An 18,214-nucleotide genomic window follows, 5' to 3' on the forward strand; every position below is an offset into this window, starting at 1 on the left:
CTTGTTTGTGAAAGAAAAAGCTTACGAATTTGGGGTTAACAATGTAATAAAAGTTTTAATGAGCAAACGAAAACAACAACAAGAAAATGTTTTTCTAAAAAAAAAAAAAAAAAAAAAAAAAAAAAAAGGCCGAAAATTAACATTGAATTTTGAGTTTGATGACAACAAATGTTCAGAATAAGGCATAAGGCCTTAACACAAAAAGAAATCAATTTAAGTAAATTACATCTGGGCTTTCTTTCTTGACCTATGTAGTGAATGAATTATTAACCTGACACACAAAAACAAACTATGGAATTGATGTCTATAACCAGTGCTAGATGCAATCTTGCATTGTTTATATTTTATATAGAGCTTTCCTAATTTACATAGATATCATACCAAACTGGTTAAATTACAATTTTGCATTTGAAAATACCTAATTATTTGACATCTCATGCTATGCATATAGTTTACGTTGATCAGCTTATATGTTCTGATTATGACCTTTCCAAGATTTACGAAATTAAGATATTATATCGCTTGATAGAATTTGAATATAACTACCTACATCTTATTTGGGTGAAAACTAAATATTGGGATGATTTAAAATAAGTTGAAACGAGTTGAAGTAAGTGGAAATAAGTTGAAGTAAATTGAAATAAATGAATAAAAATAAGTCGAAAAACAAGTCATGACTTTGATTTGAGATTCGTGGGAAGTATGAAAGAAACATAGAATGATCTAAAGGAGTTAAGTAAACCTACTGCCTGACTGCTAACCCTTTCTAATTATTGAAATAATTAACTGAGAATGGGGTATAAGTACACTAAATATGCAATTCGACATTGACCTAATTAACAAGAATACACCATTATATACATAAAATCAATGAGTGTAGCATTACTATTTGATTATGCATAAAGGCTATATACATACACATATTGGCACAAGTAGAAAATCAACAGACATATATATATATATATATATATATATATATATATAAATCATAAGTACAGACATGCATACATACATAAAAATCAAATAATATATGAATATTAATAATAAATGCAAAGACGTCTCTCGAGATTTTAACATAATTATATTGAGTTTTCTTGATTTTCTCTCTGTATTATCAATAAGATTGGTATATGGCCGTATATTTTCATTTATTTGTCTAGTCTATGCGCATAGACTTCTGATCGCTCTATTGTTAGAGGATCAGAATGACGTAATAATTGCGGCTTTACTTAGCCTACTTTGTGTTTTTCCATCTGTATTCTACCTGACTGAAAATAATGTCGGTTTCGCTTTATTTACGGATTACGTATGTCTAACCAAGAAAATGATTAATTGCGAGACTGGTCGCATATATTATAATCACTAATTAATCTCTTAGCTCTCTTACATGACATACTTTTGCTGAGACATTACAGTATTATTTATTAGAGTTTTACTAGCATATAGATCGAAATAGATTCCTTTAGTCCGTTAACTTCTATACAAAATGACTTTACAAACACAATAATCTTTGGACAATTGAAGCAATGTCTTGAATATATTTTCTAGGAATACCTATTACGCCTTGTTCTAAATTATCTTAAATTTCTAATATTGCATGTCCATAGCGCAGGTGATGCACTTTCGCTTCATACAAACTTCAAGATGGTAAGGTAAATACTTCTTTCATGACAAGTTTCACAGTTCGAGTCGTTAAAGGTCTACAACCTGTTATTTGATCTACATTTAATTTAACTTTCTTTATATATATTTTAAAAATTCTAAGTGACAAATAGAATAATGACATAAACTACTATCTCTTTAATAATGCTAAAAAAAAACAACGACATGTTCACTGAAGTCACAGAATATATGTAAAAGTACCATTGAAAAAGAAAAAAAAGTCTCTATTTTCAACAAGCCTTGCTCAAAAAAAAAAAAAAAAAAATCTAATGTTTAGTAATTATAGTTCGAATTGGAAAATCTTTTCTTCACGCGGTGTAAATGCGTTTACAGTTTTCAAATAGTTCCGACTTTTATACCGCGAACGTCTTGCATTTTATTCAATGCCGAAAATTTCCCTTTTAGCATCAACAAAAAATAATTTGGATGGGTTCTACCTTTCGCCGTCCACACTGCTCTCACCACTTTCGTAGTCACCACTAAGCTGACCACACATACAGATGTCCCTGCGTTCTTGGCTTCCTTCTTCCGTGAGAAGTGTCCTGGATCCGGAGTTCCTCTCTTCGATTCCTGCTGCGTCCTCCTCTTAAACTGCAAGGGGCGTCGCTCTTGGGCGTCTCCTGATCCATCAAGGTGGGGCTTCTGTTGGTCCATTTCTGATAGGATGCACTTTCACTAACAGCACTTTCAAACGTTACACTGCACCAACATCACTCTATGTGTCAGAAGTGTAGTGTTACACGGATAAATAGTATTTATTGTTTTTAAGTATTGTGTATAGTACTTCAAAACTGATTATGTATTATTGAAACTAGTCTAAGTGCTTTCGGTGAGTATGTAGGCCATCCGTTATTGCTAATTGTCTGTAATTGCTCGTGAATATGTTTATAAGTGCGAAATTCTGTCACTCAAAAAAAAAATGTCTGTATGCGTTTCGCGATATATATATATTAGCAGCGTTAAAAGTTTATATATATAAATTTGAAGAAGATCAATGTGTAAGTTCCTATGCCTAAGAAAAATTGCAAGTCCGCATACTCGGCTTCGGTTAGTTTAGCCGCACAATATTCTCGGTTGATTATCTTTTGATTATAAATGTATTGTGTGTGTAAGTTCCGGGTGTGTTTTTGTGTTGTGGTGATATGATGTTTCCCGGTGATGTACTTGGATACGACTGACTTGGAGTTTTGAATTTTTAACCTGTCGATCTTTTTGGATACGCCTCTAACGGTGTCTTCGATTTCGTCTCTGTTCTCTTATTCGTTAGATTATTTTGATGTCCTAAATGTTTATTTTCTTGGTCTCCGCCTATTTACGGTGTTCGAGCGTCGTCTCTCCGACGTACGTGATTTTTTTAGATTTCACATGTAATATAGAAAATTTTTATAGGGGTCTATTCGGCGCCTCATAGTCTCGTGCGTGCTTTTGAACCAAGTTACAGACCTGTGTCAAAATTTTATCTTGGTACTGCGTGGCGACATATGGTCTATGCTGTGATTTTGACAAATTCCCAGAGATTATTTTCCACTTGGATTCTATTCAATGTGTTCAGACTTTATTATTTTTCTCAATTTCACAAAAAGATGCTAAAAGCTGTTTTGTTTTTCTTTCTTGGGCTCACGGAGGGTCCTGTGTATGTGTGGTCTTTGAGTGGCTCAAGCAGCGGGGGTATTAAGAGACAAAAGTAGGGTCGTATAATGTCTTCGCCTCAACAACAGGTATACGGAAAAAAAAGAAAACATCTTATTTTCGGAGAGTGAGGGAAAATAAAAAGAGTCCTTTACTTACACAAAAACGAAAATGATATTCACTAACGTTGTTCATAATTATATGCAAAATTGAATTAAAAGATTTATTTAAAAATTAAATAAAAATGGTGATGATGCAACTGTTACAAAATCTCTACTTGATGTGTCTCAAAGGCAAAAATAAATAAGTAAAAATAAACTATAATACATAGTTAGTCAAAGTAGTATCCGGCTGTATATTGCACCGCTTAATCATCAGGAGAATTGTTGCTTGCCAAGAAGTGATTTTGCTGTCGGAAGAGGTGATAAAGACGTGAGAAAAATGCCGTGGATAAAGAAGGATTTTTTACTACAAGTCATAATCTGCTTCGTTTTCCTTTGAGCGACACGTGTGGAAACAACGCGACTATACCATGTCTACTGACCAATGCTGGATGCGAGTAGACAAGTTTGCGGTAGGGAAGGCCAGATCCGGATATTTTTGGATCCAGATATCCGGACACTGGATCCGGATCCGAGATTTCGGATCTTGGATCCGGGTCTGAAAAACCGGATCTTGGATCCGTATCTGAAACTCCGTGTCACTAAATTCGGGTGTTCCGAATCAGCAAAGTTTTCGAAATCATTGACAAAGTGCTATGCTTAAAATAAGATTTTAAGACACTTTTGATATGTGATCGTGTGACAGCTTTGCGTTCTCTTCATACTGTTGATATGGTTTTTGTGCTTTAATATGTCACAATTACTCCAAATTTGATTGACTAAAACTGTCGACTTTAGTGAGAGCAATCTCACTGTCAGATTCGATTCTAGTGGAAATACTCGATCGAGAAGGTAGTAAATCTTTTTTTTTTTTTTTTGTTTTGTTTTGTTTTGTTTTGTTTTCTGTAACACTAGTCAAATGGTGAGATGAAATCTTAGTCTCAAGTCCAAACTTCTTCATTAGGCTCAGGCTGCTTACTTTTCTAATTCTTTCTGAGTTATTGTGGTCACTGAATTAGGCCATTTCCTTGTGATGTGCTAGGCCATAGCTAATAGAACAGCCCATAAAATACAGATGAAATCAAATTAAAGAGCAACTTCCTTTTCTTGCTCTTGATTAGCCTTTTTTTTTCTTTCTTTAAAAATACGTTTCTCTGTGACCGTACCACCCCAGTTAGTATTAAGAATTGTAGTAGAGATAAAGTTCTAAGTGTCAATTAATGTATCAAAATTAATATCTTAATGTAGCTGTATGTGTATACAAAATACCATATGTAGCCTCAAGCAGTAATACGTATCTTTATAATTAGTAATCCACTACTATTAAGTCTGCATAGGTTGTATAAGGAGCTATATCATTGGTGGGGTGCTGACTGCCACGGGTGCTGACTGCCACAGCCAATTATTGGTGCTGACTGCCACGACTTGTTCTGATTACCGATAACAAGGTGCTGACTGCCACGAGGGCGTGCTGACTGCCACGATCCTGAGAGAAAGTTGCTAGACGTAACGTTACCGGACGCCAAGAAGCATGAAAGAAACGCGATGAATTTTAACACCACATTTAATCCATACGTTCAGGCGGCTCCGATATGAACCTTGTCACTTGCTTTCTTCAGTACGCACGTCGTCCAGGAGACTTGTTCAATACTACGTCGTGAAGTAAAAAAGAAAATAAAAATCATTACAAAAATGCCTCTAATATATACTGGCTTATACTGATATATACTGACTTATACTGATATATAAAAAACATTACAAAAATGCCTTTAATATATACTGGCTTATACTGATATATACTGATATATAAAAATCATTACAAAAATGACTCTAATATACACTGACGACTACTCTAATTTATGTATGTAGCCCAAACTTCTAAGACATTTTCGCAAGTTACCATGGATTTGCAAATCTTGTAGAATTACTTGGATCCTGTCGTCAACTTTTGTGTAGGCTAGCTTCCTCTTCTTCCCTGGAACTTGTAATTTAACTTTGTTGTAAGTAAAATAATTTGATTTTGCATCTTCCTTTAGGGTCTTGAGCAGTGTGAAAACATGTGGGGAGTTCTTGGAAATTGCATTGTTTAGCCGATGGTGCCATCCTTCCACACCATTGTTCGTGCGGTGCCTCTGGCCGCTGCAGTTCCAAGTCTTGACAGGAATGGTAGGGTTTTCTAGCCATTGTTGCGTGAAGTAATCATTGAAGGCTTCAACTTTTTCTCCACGTGGGCACTGCTCCATGATAAGCAACCAACTATCATCAACAAATTCAATAGGTATAAGTGCCAGTGATGCACACATACGGATGTGGAGGCGCACTTCTTCATTGTGCAGGTAGTCACTCACCAAACCTATATCCTGCACTTTCCGCCAAATGCTTTGGTTAAAGTGAAAGTTGCAGCCAGATACCTGTGAATTTGGAAATACAGAATTTAATGCATTGATAGCTGCACTTTCAAAGTCCACTTTCAACACACTAGGATCGTGTTGTTCAGACCAACTTCTAACAAAGGAAAACAGGTCTCTGTATGTATTTTCTGTTTTGTCAGGGAGCAGTGCGTACAAAACTGGTACGATTGATGTATTATAATTTGAACTCCCTATGTCAGCATGAACTGTGTACAGCTGCGCAAATTGTTTCGAGCAGCTCTTGAAAGTTCCATCCAAAAACCACTGCTGGCTGCCCCTCAGCGCTGGCCTCAGACCATCATATCCAAAACATAAAATCCTTTTATCCTGTTGCAATTTATCATATTGCAGAAAGGAAGTTCCATCTTCGAAGCGAAGAAGATCCTTCGGAAAATCTAGCTCTTTAGATGTGGAATTGTTTTGCTTTATACCCAGCATCGTCCTCCTAGCATTGTTTAAATAACCCTTCCTTTGACTATACAATGGAATTGTAGTAACAAGATCCAGTCCCTGGTTTATAGGAACAGACATCTCTTCTCTAAAAATTTCACACACAGGTGTTAGAACATCCTCTCGGGCCCTTTTCTTACAGTTTGCAAGTCGTTTTCTTACTTCGCAAGCTGCGAGATCTGGCGTGCAAGTGTGATTACTCAGCAGACTTGGTGCAATGTCGTTTTCAGTTTTAACTTTACCTGGACATCCCATCTTCTTTCTTTTCACACATAGCTGAAAAGAACCAAAAATACTAAAATGTCGAAAACATGTTTAAAACAAGTTTAAAAAAAATATTCAAAATACACTCTATCCACAATACTATTGGACTGTTACCCTCTTCCAGGACAAGTCCTTGGTCAATTCCAATGGTCTGTTAGGTTTTTCAAGAGTTTTTTTCTTAATACTTGGAATGGAAATTATCTTAAACTGTTCTAAAAGTTATGAAACAAGTTCAAAAGATATTGAAAACACACTCTATCCACAATACCATTGGACTGTTACCCTCTTCCAGGACAAGTCCTTGGTCAATTCCAATGGTCTGTTAGGTTTTTCAAGAGTTTTTTTTCTTAATACTTGGAATGGAAATTATCTTAAACTGTTCTAAAAGTTATGAAACAAGTTCAAAAGATATTGAAAACACACTCTATCCACAATACCATTGGACTGTTACCCTCTTCCAGGACAAGTCCTTGGTCAATTCCAATGGTCTGTTAGGCTTTTCAAGAGTGTTTTTGTTCTAAATATTCTCAAACATGTATGAAACAAATTAGAAAAAATAAATATTGAGAGTAAAAACGAAAATAAAAAGTCAAATCATTTGCCTTACCCATACACTACCGTCTTCATTCTCTCTTTGGAAATGATACTGGAACCCATGGTGCATTAAAACGGGTTTTCCTCTCTGTGACGTTGTAAACTCCATTTTAAACTCAAATGATATAACACAATTCTTTTTTTTTATTTTTTTATTTACATTGCTAGCTAAGGCTAGCTACCTCTGAGAGGGTTACGCCCTCTTTTAGGGAAGTGATTTGAGAGGATTGTTGGTTTTTAGGGCGGTGGTTGGTCTAAGTGCTTTATTTATTTATTTCATAGCAGTAATGGTCATAAGGAACTTTGCGTTCCTTAACATTAGGTGGAGAGATAAACATAAATACATATATTTAACATTAAACATACATACATAGCTGGTATGAAAGTAGATGAACAATGATTTACAAAATATTAAATGAGGAACACTAAATAATATACAATAAACACGATAATGGAGAATAGCAAATAAGTGATAATAATATAATATTATAGTTATATAGTTGATGAGGATGAAGTATGAGATGAGGTGCAATCACAGGACAACACATAGGAAAATGTTAGCGGACAAATGCAGTTATCTTCTTGCCTAGGGGGACTCTAGGCTATAATGAGAGACATGATGAACCCAAGTTAGTATGAGAAAATTACTGTGCATGAAATGATGGAAAAATGAGAGGTAAATGAGCATGAGTGACGTGATCGTTCAGAAGCAAGAGTGAGGGATCATCAGGAGGAAGAGTGTAATGGTATAACGTAAACAAAAGAGATAATGGAGTGTGAAGATAACGGGTAGGTGTAGGATGTAGTGCTAAATAGTGCATTGTGTCGAAAAGGAGTGGATGGTGGATTTGAAATCGGCGGCGTATGTATGAGAGTCGAAGGGATTCGAGATGGTACTGCAGGGCGGGAAAAGTAATGCCCTGATATAATTCTCGTGTGGGGCTAGGTAATGTGATGCGATAAGCAATTCGGAAGGCATGGCGTTCGAGAATAAGAAGTTTATGGTAGAATTTTTCTGATGCGGCAATCCAAGCTGTGAAACCATAGGTGAGAGTAGGGCGAAGAAAGACTTTGTAGGTGTTCAAGACTGTGTTTGATTTGAGACCCCAGGTGGTTCCTGCGAGACGTTTAAGCAGGTTGAGACGATTGTAAGCTTTTGTTGAAATTGTTTTAAGATGATGCATCCAGGTCAGGTGTGTATCAAATGTAATGCCTAAGTATGTGACTGCTTTTGTAGCTTGCAGAGGAACCTGGTCTACGTGGAGAGATAGGCAACGTCGATTTCTGCGGACTTTGCTTGTTTTCTTTGGTGGAATGAAGATGATAGCCTGCGTTTTTGTAGCATTGATGGTGAGTTTCCAGTGGCGGCACCAAAGGCAGAAGTCAGAGATGGCGGTTTGTAAGATCTTATTTATATGCTGGATGGATGTTCCTAGAGCGAGAAAAGCAGTATCATCTGCATACTGGAATGAATAAATGTTGTCAGGGAGGTGTGGCATGTCAGCAACAAACAGAATGTATAACAAAGGTGAAAGGGCAGAACCCTGTGGAACTCCTGACAGTAAGAAGATGGGATGAGACAAATGTTCGTTAATGGCAACATAGGTGATACGACCTGAGAGGAAGTTGAAGATAAGTCGTATGTATGCTGGAGGAAGTTGGAGCCTGATCAGTTTATAAATAAGACCGAGATGCCACACCTTATCGAAAGCTTTCTCAAGATCGAATAAGACTAAACATGATGGTTTCACTCTATTATAATGCGTAGTGATAAGGCTTGTGAGACGTAAGAGTTGGTCGTTTATGGAGAAACAAGGACGGAAGCCTGCTTGAGTGAGAGGAATAATATTTCTGGTGTTGAGGTAAGTATGAAGCCGTTTAACGAGAATGCGTTCAAGAATTTTGCTAAATGTGCTAGTGAGCTGGATTGGCCTGTAAGAGGAGATCTCATGAGGGGGCTTATGTGGCTTTGGAAACATAAGAGTTTTAGATGTTTTCCAGGGTAGAGGAAAGTATCCTGTACGCAGTACGAAGGTAAAGAGATTGGCAATGAGGATGAGTAGTGTAGGGGGACATTCTCTGATCTGACGATAGGCAATATTATCAAAGCCAGGCGCTGTGTTCCGTTTACACTTGATAGTGTCTGTGACCTCTTCAACAGTGATAGATGAAGTAATAGCTTGGTTTACACTGAGTTCATGCATGGTGTTGGGTTGCAAGAATGCAGAGGTGTCAGCACTGTCTGCAACATGGGGTGTAGTTCCAGGGGGCGGTGGGGTGAAGATGTTCTGCAGATGGTCTGCGAAAGCATTTGCCTTCTCCGTATCTGTTTGGCAGCAGAATTGCCGATCAGAATTGGGTATGGTGTTTTTGTGAACTTGCCGCACAAAGAGTTAAACTTTTTCCAGAATTTGGTAGGATGACTGGTGGTAGACAGGTTATTGCAGGTTTTAACCCAACAACGAAGTTTATACGCCTGGATGTAGTTGCGCACAGTTCTTTGCAATTGGTGATGATGGAGTAGGGCTTCAGGATTTCTGGTATGAATGTAATCTCGATAGAGTTGACGAGAGCGTGAGATCATAGTCAGATAATGAGGGGGCAGTCGAGGTTGATATGGGATATTTTTGCTAGTGGGAATGAAGAGTGTGCTAGCTGCCTGTGTGGTTTGAGTAAGTGTATCAACTGTGGTGTATAGATCGTCTTCTGTAGTGGGGGATGACAGGTGTTCGGTGCGTTGAGCGAGGTAAGAGCGATAGCTGGTCCAGTTTGCTTTATCAAATCGAAAACAGGTACGGGAAGGCAGTTGCGAGCGAGATGATGCAGAAGAATGGAAGTTTATGGTGAGTTTAACAGGAGCGTGATCACTACCTAGTGTATCAAGTACTGCAATGCTGCTATGGGTTAGGAGACTGCTAGATGTTATAACGATGTCAGGTGTGGTATTTGACTCTGGGCGAGTAGGTTTGGGCAACTGATGAATAGTTCCAGTAGTGTGTGTGGTGATAAAAGCTGCAAAATTGGTACGATCGAGATCGGAGCGACTATGCATATTTAAATCTGCCATGATGATGTAATGGCGATAGGTGTTTGAAATGTGCTGTACAAATTGTAGCGGAAGGGGATGCCCAGGCCGGATGTAGATAGTTGCAACAGTAATGATAATAGATTTGAAATACACAGTGGTAATGATGTATTCGGGTAACGGAGTAAGAGCACAGTAGAACTGGCGATAAGGCAAATGAGGGGAAAATCCAACCGCTACACCCCCATTAGCTCGCTGTGCAGGCAGGAGATTGTCAGCGCGGAGAATTGTATATCCCGGTATGCGACATGGAGTTGATTTGGTTAGAAATGTTTCATTGAGGAGAAAAACTGTGATATGTTCCTCTAGTAACAGAGTTTCAAACAATAGTTTGTTTTTTGAAAATGATCTGATGTTCAAATATAGAAAGTTAAGTGCCATGATGAAATGAAATTTAACTGGTTGGAGGTGTTGGAGATGCATGAAAATGTATTGAAGTTCCAGAATATGTCGCGGTGAAGTGAATGTGAAATGTTGCCTTGGCTGCAAGTGTGATTTGCTGTAAAATGTGCGGGCGAATGAAAGGGTGGATATTCTGTAGTGCAAGGGTGAGAAAAGTGAGAAGTTGATTTACGGTAACTGGAGTATCTACTGTAGGCGTGGTGGGGGGAGTGATGGACGTTACACGTAATGGGACAACCAATTCTGGATGTTGCGGCGTTGGTTCCGGTTTCGCTTTACATTTATAACTATATGTGGGGTGGTTGTCAGGACATGTAGAGCATTTTGCCGGCTGATGCAAATTAGTACATAGGCGTGTAGAATGTGGTCCTGCACAGTAGCCACATTTGAAATCATTCTTACATTCAGCTGTACTATGGGTGTTATATGCCTGACAACGTTCGCAACGTACTGGTAAAGGTGCCATTGATCGTGATGGTTCGACTCTATGTTTCCGGTTGTATATGTAAGCTCCATGAGCTAGCAGGTCGTCTATTGTCTCTTGATGGGGAGTAAGAATGCGAACCATGAAGGTTGGCCCACGGTCATTGCGGATTCTAAGCACTTTGGAAATGGTGAAACCATCCAGTTTTAGTTCATCGTGAACTTCCTCGTCCGTGTAAGACGGGTCAACTCCGCGGATGACAACTGAAAGTTGGGATGGCCTCCGAGGTGGAGGGGGCTGCTTTCGTGTCGAAGTGTTGAGATGTGTGACTTCGGCTTGTGGCCCGAAGGTATCGATAGGAACCTTGTTCCGAATCGTATTGTAAAGATCAGGATCAGATGTTTTAAGGATGTAGCCGTTTCTTGTGTGTACGATTTCCTTGATGGAAGCACGTGGAAGGTATTTCCTGAGCTGAAGAGCAACAAATTTCTCATTTGAAAACTTGGTATCATAGTTACGAAGAAGGATGGAGAAAGTTGATGGAACAGGTGGAAGAGTAGAAGCTGCTGGTGAGTTTCCAGTATCCATGGCGTCATTATCAGAGTATTCCGTGTGATGCTTCTTCTTTGGAGGTGAGTCTTGTACTCTGGCGGCATAGCTACTCTTGGATTGAGGCGACCTGGATCGAACTGAAGCAGCAGATGCAACAGATGTGCCGGAAGTTTGAGAGTCTCTCCGTTGGCGAGAGCCTGAAGTGCTTTGTTGTGATTTTGACGGCCCCTTCCGTGGCCCCACCTTCGTGGAACAAACGGATGGTCCATCAACAACAGAAGGTAAATTTTGATGTCGGCCATTTGTTCGTTTGCCAGGTTTCGTGAAAGAGTCCGCCATATGGAGATCTATCCGGTGGGCTAATGCCCAGGAGACTAAGATAATACGATAATGTGGATATGATGAGATGTAATGTAATGATAGCAAGGTTGGACTACCCGTTTGGATAGTAGTCCAGGTAAGACAGTTCTCCTATTAATGCAGTGACACTGTACACCCTTGGCTGAGATAAGTCTGATGAACAGTGTCCTGTAAAAACGCGGAGAAAAGTCCAGGATCAGGAGTAGGAAGGATTTTACAAAAATCGTCACCGTTCTAGGTAGGTGGCGCTTCAGAGGCAAAACCTCTGGAAAAGTATGGTCACACAATTCTCGAGTTTTGGTTTCTCTTAATACAAAAATTATTAAAAGATTTGCAAGAGTTTAAAAAACATTATTAGAGTGAATATATACATATCATTTTTTTTCTTTACAGTACTCGATCCATTAAATAATACAATGAAACAATTAATATAAACAACGAAATATTCAAATTATACGTATAACGGAAAAAAATAATCCCTTTATAAACATCAAAGCTTATGTCGTTCCACCTAGTGAGGAACTTTGTAACTTAAAGCGGGGGGGGGGGAGCTACTGCCCACTTTTCTCCAGGCTCGTGGCAGTCAGCACGCCGTCGTGGCAGTCAGCACCTTGTTATCGGTAATCAGAACAAGTCGTGGCAATCAGCACCAATAATTGGCTGTGGCAGTCAGCACCCGTGGCAGTCAGCACCTATCCATATCATTCATGCAAACACATAGGCGGATCTAGGGGGAGGGCGAAAAGTCGTTCGCCCCTACCCAGCGCCACCATTAACAGTGTACTTTACTAGTAATTTGTGGCAATTTCAGATCATCTAAGTAATTTTTCACTGCTAGTATCCCCAACCGCCCCCTAAGAATCCATCCGCCCCCTCCAGGAGTCCGTTCTGGATTTGCCCCAGCGCAAACATAATATACAACTCATTCAAGAGTACATTTTGTTGGCTTTTTAAATTTTTTATTTTAAAGGATTGTCATTTCTCGTGGCTACTTATGCAAATTTGTCCACAGGCATACATGCAATTTCCAGTTATTACGCAAATATATTTATATACTTACTAGACTGCGGCTAGTTGGGGGCTTCGCCACTAGACCTCCGTTACTACGGCCTCGCACTCCAAAAGCCTCTATAAGAAATTGTCTTGGGATTCGCCCTTAGACCGTCGGATATCTCATTTGATCGGCCTACGGCCTCGCAACTCGTAAACCTACAACCATACCGAATCTGAGTTCAAATATCAAGTTGTATGTAATAACATTCCGGTATCCCGAGATATACCGAATTTCAGTGCGAGTACGTGGAGGCTTTCCCCCCAGCCCACGCATTTGCTCGGTCTACGGCCTCGCACATCATACGCCTGCAAACATAACAAATTTTTGTTCAAATAACAAGTTTCATTTCTCTAACATTCCAGGATTCCGAGATATAAAAACCTTTTCTCCCCGCCCCCTTTTCTTCCCTTCTAAGACATACATAAAAAAACGCTTAAGTACATATCTAACTATTTCAAATGAAAAGCCCAAATACCAAAATTCTATTCTCCTAACCTTCAGAGGTTCCCAGATATCGACATGTTATTATAATAATTACAATCCTCACCCTCTTTCCTTTCCATCTCTTTTCTTTTCCTTTTTACTTAAACATCAAAAAACACTGAAACACATGTCAAATTATTTTCAATGAGAAATGCAAATACCAAATTTCAAGTCTCTAAACTTAAAGGATTGAACATTTTAATACAATAATTGTAATCCCCACTTAATTTTCTTCACGCCCTTTTTCTTCCCTTCTGCGCCACATATATATAAAAAAACGTTGAAATACATATCTAATTATTTTAAGTGAAGAGTCCAAATACAAAATTCCATGTTTCTAACCCTTTAAGTTTCGGAGATATGGGCATATTATTATACTAATTGAAATAATTGCAATTTCCACTTTTTTTTTTTTTTTTATACTTTCTTCATCTTCCCTGGCCCTTCTAATTTAAATATCAAAAAACATTTAACAAGTATCAAATTATTTTCAATGAGAAACCCAAATACCAAATTTGAAGTATCTAACTTCAAGAATCTCGGAGGTATGGCCATTTTATTGAAATATTTTCCACCCCATTTCCCCCTTCCTCGTCGAATTTCCCAAAGTCTTTCCTTAGTGATATCCTACGTCACAGATCCTATATACTGTCCAAATTTCAAGTTTCTAGCTTAAGCGATTTGGCCTGTACGGTGCTCTGTCACTCACTCACTCAGTCACTTAGGACTTTAGGACTTTGCTCTTTTTATGTAGAGAGATTTATGATTTTGTGGGAAAGCTATGGATTTTGTTCTAAGACCACCAGTGTCTTAGAGATGTAATAGCTTTGTGGTAAACTTTAACCAATCAACTGACTGATCTGCGTCTATATGTTATGTAAAATACCGCTTATGGTATTTATTTTGCTAGTAATAAAAAAAAATAGAAATAATGACCAAAATTCAAGTACATCCATGATTTTAGCGTAATGCTCCAGGAGTTCAGATCATTGGATCAATCATAAGAGCCGACTGTATAAGATAGACTACATTAATTTCCAATGTGGGGCAAAGAAAATATGCAGCATTACTATGCAGTTTTTCAACGTTATACAACTCAATCTGAAAAATAATATTATAGGTCTCACAAACAATCGAATTTTAATCCTAACTCGATTAATATATAACAAAAGCCAGATCTATACAACTACTGACTTGAGATGAAAGTGACATACTCGTAGTGCATGTAAAGATATACTAGACTAAATGATGGGGTGTGCGCAACAGTAGTCTAACCTCGAAAAATGTGAAAATTAGATTTTGATGTAATCTCTTCTCATTTAAATTGAATTGTCTTCCCACTGAGTTAGATAAAATTTACCCAGTAAATTTTATATATATTTTACACATATGGATATTTTAGCTCTGGGTCTGAATCTAAGGCTTAAAATATTGAAAACAGGAGTCCGAATCTGAACTTCGAAATTTCGGATCTGGATCCAGGAACCGGATCCGGATCCAAGATCCGAAACTTTGGCTCCGCATCTGAGATCCGAAATTCCGGATCCGCATCCAAGATCCGAAATTTCGGATCCGTCTGGCCATCCCTAGTTTGCGGTGCATTTTATAAAGTCCAGATTCGTGACGATCTGCAGGGATGATTTTGCCTCGCCGGAGAAAGATATGATCAGTCACCCCAACATATATCGCTATACCAGCAACACATTTATATATATATAGGATGATTTTGAAAAATGATCCTTGACTTGATCACGATCCAATTAATGTCCTAACTGTTCACGATATATATATCTGCTACAACTACCCTGCACCCCGTGCTTCTGCGTGCATCTTTGGGCTGCCGTCTGTTGGCGTATTGTACAGCGTGGTCCGGAAGTGGGCGTACCCCTAATTGTAGTTTTCTGACGGTTCTAGGTTTTACCCACATTTGTGTGGTAACATTGCTTGGCATTGTCTTGTAACATTGCTTGACATTGTCTGGCAACATTGCTATCCATGTTCATTTGTTTTCTGCTTGGTAACAGTTATTTCCAGTGAAGTTGGAGGAATCAACAATGTGTGATCAAAGCCCATATAGCATTGAACACAGATTAGTTGTTGCGGTTTGGCTTCACGAAAGGCGTTACACAGCTGACACCATGGAAAGTGTTAAGGCGAAATTTACAGATCCCTTTTTTATTAATCCACCAAGAAAAGCAACAATGTTGGGGTGAGAAAAACGTGCATTTGCTACGGGCAGTGTGAAAGACCTTCCCCGAGGCGGTCGACCGATAAAACGGAGGGAAACGTGCTGTGAAGTGGAAGCATCAGTGCAGCAGTCGCCCTCAAAATCAACATAAAAAGGTCTTCGGACCTTGATATTCCTCGGACCACCATGATGAGACACATGAAAGAAGATCTAAAATAGAAGGTTTACCGTCTAATGCATGTTGAATGAACTGAGTGACGCCGACATGAATGCGCGGAAAAAGGCATGCAGAGCTCTCTTTAAGGCGTTCCCTTCCAAACGATCCCATGGCGCAGTCCTCTTCACAGACAAGTGTGCAACGGAAGTATGCATTCTCGGAACGTTGTAATGTGGTGTAAGGAAAAACCCCGGTTTTACAAAGAGATGAAGAGAACCCATCACACGTGATGGTGTGGGCTGGAATGAGTGCAACACACATTTTTGGGCCTTCCTTCTTCGAAGACAATGTTAATGGACATTCTTAACTGGAGATGCTTAATGAGTGGGTGGTGCCTCAACTGGAAGAAAACGATATCAAAGACACTTTGATACAGCAGGATGGAGCACCAGCGCACTTCGCGATTCACGTGCGCAATTACCTGAACCAGACGTTTCCTGGCCGCTGGATTGGAAGAGGTTGTGCATCTTCACCAGCTCCCTTTGCTTGGCCTCCAAGAAGTCTCTACCTGACGACACCAGACAATACTCTCTGGGGTTTCATAAAGCAACAAGTAAGAAATGCAGGAATTACAAGCAGCTGTGAAACACACCTTCAACTTCGTGACTCCGGAGTATCTCCACAAAACATCTGCGAGAACTTGGTACAGAATTCAGCTGTGTTACGACATGGATGGTAATCATACCGATGTGTATGACTCTTATGACTTGAAGGTAACTGTGTTCATACATTCTACCTTAACTAACACATAGTTGAAACTAAAGGGGGGTGCGCCCACTTCCGGACCACCCTGTAGAAGTAGTCTTAAAACTTTTTGATACTACTACTACGTATTCAAAAGTGACACATACCGGACAAAATAGTATTTTACATCTGAATTAAGTAATGATGAGAACGTTTAATACCGGACAGCTTTCTGAAAAAAGTGACAGTCCCATTAAAACGGTACGTCAGGTCACCTTAATTAGAATTATAGCTAAATAGACCGTTACAAGCACCACATAGTCAAATGTGGAAGTCATAACTAGAAATTGTTCATTCTGAGTCTACTGTTGTAAGCAGATATCATTACTGCGATTTATTAGTTTATAACCAGAACTGTAGTCGAGGGTATACGCTGTAAACTTTCTGCTTCATCTTAATCGTTAGAGGATACTCTCTGCTTCAAGACGTATAGCATTTTGGTTTCGTTTTTATTTTATTTATCTAATAGTGTGATGAATAAAGTGATAAAGTGACTATATCAATTTCTTTTCTATTTTATTTTTACCCATTGTTTAAGTATACCAATCATGTGAGAAAAATCCATTTTTCCCACTACCCTTCAGTCAAGAGATTGCGTAGATCCGATCCGATTTTAGTGTCCCTTTCATCTTCGAGGCTACATGAGACGTATACCGACAACTTAGTGTGGAATCCAACCCAAATGATTTCTCGGCAGGAATTGAACTTCCGTGACCTACGCTGGAAACGAATACCAAAACCGTGTAACCACAAGGGAGAATCACAAAAGACAGAGAGAAGTGGAGGAGAGAAAGTAAAATGGAAAGATTATATGAACAGGGCTCATAGCGAGTCATTCTCTTTTTAACTGACAGTTACTTTTTTTCAAGTTGGTCACTAAAAGTTACTTTTTTTCAAATTTGTCACTAAAAGTTACTTTTTGGGGGTAGGTAAAGTGACTTTTTCGTGTGATTTATGTTTTGCATTGGCAGTTTTCTAAGAAAAATATAAAAATAAATGGAAAAAAGGCAGAAACTTGTTACTCATTACTCTTCTGAAAACTTTAGTACTTGCTGCCACATGTGAAACAGTCAGCTTTATTCTCACTTCAGCTGTTATTCTTTCTAAAGCATAGTGGATGGTTGGTGGATGCTTAAGCTCTCAAGGTGGGGTTGAGATCCCTTCTGTGTCTATTCTTTCTTCTATCATAATAGTTTTTTTAGTTTCCCTCGTAATAGTTAACGCTCCGCTCAACGTTGCGTGTGTGTGTATTTGTGTGGTTCATCATGCTTCTTATATGTTCTTCTTAAGAGTAGGTGATGAATTTGAATATTTCATGACTTTGAGAACTCTCAGTGCTAAGTTAAATACATTGTCTGGGATGAAGAAATTCGGAAATAGGCCAGAACTGGTTCCACTTACTCAGAAGCTTCTTACATCTGCTAAGTTTGCTTACCGTAACTACAAAGCATACTTCTTCTTGTTCACCTCAACCATAGGTTGGTGGGCAACATGGAAATTTTAAAACTTTTCTCTCTTTTGGGAGAGCTGTTTTATACTTTGATAAGGCCTCTTCTTTGTAACTGCCTCTAGATATTCTATCCTTGGTCTTCCT

The sequence above is a fragment of the Thermobia domestica genome, chromosome 4 (assembly GCF_964235325.1).
Source record: "Thermobia domestica chromosome 4, izTheDome1.hap1.1, whole genome shotgun sequence".
Lineage (NCBI taxonomy): Eukaryota > Metazoa > Arthropoda > Insecta > Zygentoma > Lepismatidae > Thermobia > Thermobia domestica.